Source organism: Balaenoptera musculus, chromosome 12, assembly GCF_009873245.2.
Source record: "Balaenoptera musculus isolate JJ_BM4_2016_0621 chromosome 12, mBalMus1.pri.v3, whole genome shotgun sequence".
In the NCBI taxonomy this organism is placed as follows: domain Eukaryota; kingdom Metazoa; phylum Chordata; class Mammalia; order Artiodactyla; family Balaenopteridae; genus Balaenoptera; species Balaenoptera musculus.
In genome coordinates this window covers 75,570,272-75,574,833 of record NC_045796.1, presented here as the reverse complement: position 1 = coordinate 75,574,833, position 4,562 = coordinate 75,570,272, and the positions used below count along the sequence as shown (strand labels likewise).

The window sequence follows — 4,562 nt, the reverse complement described above, 5'->3', positions numbered from 1 at the left end:
CTGAGCTTCAAGAAGGGCAAAAGGACGGAACGAGAAGTGTAACAGTGTGGCTGAGAGCCCGGGTTCACATCCTACGTGAGCACTGACCGACTGAAAGATTACTGTCAGTCATTTCATCTTTCCGGACATCAGATTGCTCATCTCTAACGTGATGGAGTTGGACCGAGATGAGTTCAGAAGTCACATATAATTCAGATTCAGTGATTCTCAAAGGCAGACTGATAGGAAAGAGACAATCCTATCAAGTACATGTAAGTAAACATCAAGCCATGTTAAGATGCTGGAAAATGCTACAACCCAGGCAAAGGGCAGGACTGTTTGGTGCTTAATCAGCCAGAAAACTGTGACATTCCTGTTCTCCATTATGATTCCTCAAAGAAAAGCAAATACCAAACTTGGAGCATCACCAATCTCATTACATTATTGCTATACTAGCATCTGTTAGAGTACCAGGTGCTGATAGAACTTCTACAGAGAAACTAACAAATTACTTAATGATTGATGGTTCAACCACCCACATCTGGAAAGAAGAATACATTTTATAGGCTTAGGAAAGCAGATCAGTTATACATTTGCACAAACAAAAGATGAACTGTGCTACTGTGGAAGGCATTGGGGATTTTTTTTTAAAATTTCTTATAGGAAAGATTTTTTCACATAGAATGAGCTATGTTTGACAGATTACACATATGAATCACTGGTTGAGGACTCAATTGAATAGTATGGTGATTTCTTTGTTATGTTCATTTTTTTCTGTTTATCAAGTCCATTGTTGGGAAATTTGAAAAGACTGGTTGTTTTAAGACATTCTGGCATGCTGTAATTACCATAAGGAAATGTGGATATGAGATCTAGAAAAAGGGGAGATACTAATTTACTTAAAATCATCAGAAAGGTAATTCAGGGCCCTCGGGCCCTCCCCCAGCCCCGGTAACCGCGGGCTGCCCCGAGGGGGCGGCTTGGCTGCGGGAGGTTTGGTAGATTGGTGAGGGAACAAGGAGAAAAGCGAACGGCCGTCTCCTCCCTGCCCCATAGCGTGCTCGCTTTCCTGATGGGGCTTTCAAGAATCTCGAGGCAATCTTGCAAGCCGTATTTGAACTGGCCAAAGACAACTTGAGACCTGTATAATGTAACAGAAAAGGTCAGAAAACATTAGGCAGTAGAAGTGTGAGCATATTAAGCAAGATGAACGTCTCAGGAAGCAGTTGTGGAAGCCCTAGTTCTGCAGATGTATCCGATGATTTTAAGGATCTTTGGACAAAACTAAAGGAGTATCATGATAAAGAAGTACAAGGTCTACAAGTAAAAGTAACCAAACTGAAAAAGGAATGAATTTTAGATGCACAAAGACTAGAAGAATTCTTCACCAAAAATCAACAGCTGAGAGAGCAACAGAAAGTCCTTCATGAAACCATTAAAATTTTAGAAGACCGATTAAGAGCAGGATTACGTGATCGCTGTGCAGTAACTGAAGAGCATACGCGGAAGAAACAGCAAGAGTTTGAAAATATTCGACAGCAGAATCTTAAACTTATCACAGAGCTTATGAATGAAAAGAATACTCTACAGGAAGAAAATAAAAAGCTTTCTGAACAGCTGCAGCAGAAAATTGAGAATGATCAACCACATCAAGCAGCCGATCTTGAATCTGAGGAAGATGTTATTCCAGACTCACCAATAACAACCTTTTCATTTTCTGGTACTAACCGGCTGTGAAGGAAGGAGAACCTCCATGTCCGACACGTAAAACAAACACATACTAAACTGAAGCACTCTGGGTGTGCACGTGAATGGAGGAAAGTACCAAAGTCTTCACCTCATCCACAACATAAACATAATGAACGTGAAATTCTAGTGGCTGACACTTGTGATCGGAGTCAAGCTCCAGTGGCTAATACACATGGAAAAAGCAGTTATCCTCTTGATAATTTAGCTACAGTTGTTGCTGAAACACTTGGACTTAGTGTTCAAGGTGAATCTGAATCTCGAGGCCCTAGGAGCCCACTTGGTGATGAGCTCTACCACTGTCTGGAAGGAGATCACAAAAAACTTTTTGAGGAATCTAGAAGAAATTGTGAAGATAGTTTAAGATCTTCAGATTCTAATTCAAAGCCTCCTCCTCAAGAAGAATTGACTACTTGGGTATCATCTCCTGTATTTGGAGCTACCTCTAATGTGAAAAATAGTTTAGGTTTGAATACAAGTTTGTCCCCTTCTCTTTTAGAGACTGGGAAGAAAAACCATCTGAAAACAATGTCTTTCAGCAACACTTCTAATTCTAGATCAGAGAAACCTAGATGAAAATCTGAAGATGGTGCCCTTTTCACACATCATAATCTTGGGGCTGAAGTGAACAAGATCACAAACCAGTCATCTTCTAATAAGCAGATGCTTATAAATAAAAATACAAGTGAACCCTTAAGTGAACAGGATAGTATTGATCACATTAAAGATACTGTTACTGATAAAGATAAACATGTGGTACCCCTGAAACCACTGGGAGGCCGAACCAAAAGGAAGAAAATCAAGGAAGAAAGTGAAAATGAAGTAAGCTGCCCCCAAGCCTCCCTTGATAAAGAAAATGCTTTTCCTTTTCCACTGGATAGTCATTCTTACATGAATGGAGACTATGTGATGGATAAACCTCTGGATCTGTCTGATCGATTTTCAGCTATTCAGCGACAAGAGAAAATCCAAGGAAGTGAGAACTCTAAAACTGGATTTAGGCAAGTGACTCTCTATGAGGTTTTGAAGCCTGTTCCAAAGGGCTCTTCCTCAGGCCGTTAAGGCCTTGAGTGGGAGCTGTGGATTAACCAAAGATTCCCCAGAAGAGCCCAGCAGTTTACAGGAGTCCCTCCTCCCATCCTTGAGTAAATCTCCGGATAATAAAGCACTGTTACAAATAAAGGAAGAAAATTCTATCTTTAAAATCCCTCTACGTCCACGTGAAAGTTTGGAGACAGAGAATCTTTTTGATGACATGAAGGGTGCTGGTTCTCGTGAGCCTATAAAAATAAAAACCAGGTCAGTCCATGGAGCATGTGAACTTGCATCAGTTCTTCAGTTAAATCCATGTAGAATTGTTAAAACAAAGTCTCTACAGAACAACCAAGATGTATCCTTTGAAAACATCCAGTGGAGTATAGATCCAGGAGTAAATCTTTCTCAGTATAAAATGGATATTACTGTAGTAGATGCAAAGGATGGCAGTCAGTCAAGATTAGCAGGAGGAGAGACAGTGGACATGGGCTGTACGTTGGTTAGTGAAACTATGCTTTTAAAAATGAAGAATCAAGAGCAGAAGGGAGAAAAAAGTCCAAATGGAGAAAGAAAAATGAAAGATAGCTTGGAAGATATGTTTGATCAGACTACACATGAAGAATATGAATCCTGTTTGGTGGATAGCTTCCCCTAAGTAGCAGATGAAGAGAAGGAGTTGTCAACTGCTACAAAAAAAACCCCAAACTCTCCTGGTGATAAACAAGATAAAGTCAAACAGAAAGCGTGTGTGGAGCCATATTTTAAAGATGATGAAAGAGAGACTAGCTTACAAACAATTCCTCATATTGAGGTGGTTCGGAAAAAAGAAGAAAGAAGAAAATTGCTTGGACACACATGTAAGGAATGTAAAATTTATTATGCAGATTTTCCAGCAGAAGAGAAAAGAAGTTGGCTTCCTGCTCAAGACACCGATTTCACTACATTCCACCCAACACACCAGAGAATTTCTGGGAAGTTGGTTTTCCTTCCACTCAGACTTGTATGGAAAGAGGTTACATTAAAGTTTTTTTTTTTTTTTTTAAAGAGATTGGAGTTTATTTATTTATTTATTTATTTATTTATTTATTTTTGGCTGTGTTGGGTCTTCATTTCTGTGCGAGGGCTCTCTCTAGTTGCGGCAAGCGGGGGCCACTCTTCATCGCGGTGCTCAGGCCTCTCACTATCGCGGCCTCTCTAGTTGCGGAGCACAGGCTCCAGACGCGCAGGCTCAGTAGTTGTGGCTCACGGGCCCAGCTGCTCTGCGACATGTGGGATCTTCCCAGCCCAGGGCTCGAACCCGTGTCCCCTGCATTGGCAGGCAGATTCTCAACCACTGCGCCACCAGGGAAGCCCCCTAAAGAAGATCTTGATCCTTGTCCTCGTCCAAAAAGACGGCAGCCTTACAATGCAATATTTTTTCCAAAAGGCAAAGAGCAGAAGACATAAATGTTGAAGCAAAAACAGGAGAGATGACAATATTCTTTTTATTTATAGTTAAAGTTGGTATTAAACATTGATTTTTTTGATCTTCTGAAAACTCATTTATAAATCATTTTTCTATTGAAAATGTTTTTAAATGGCATTTACCCATCTCACAGACGACTATTTAAAAATGGGTAAGTTTATGTCATATTTTCTTGCTTTTGCACCTTTAAAATAATAAGGTTCTTTCATTTTGCACTCCAAGTTAAGAGTTGTTTATTACTTTATTTGGTAATACCTAATTACAATTTTGAAAATATATTAAAAAAAAAAAAAGGTAATTCAAATACTGTTATTTCCATATGAAAGGAGTCTCAATG

At 39.7% G+C, this 4,562-nt stretch overlaps 1 pseudogene; it reads left to right on the top strand.

Annotated features, from left to right (window-relative positions):
* Nucleotides 1-1,185: 1,185 nt before the first annotated feature.
* LOC118905251 lies at nucleotides 1,186-4,304 on the top strand (annotated as a pseudogene).
* The last annotated feature ends 258 nt before the right edge of the window (nucleotides 4,305-4,562 follow it).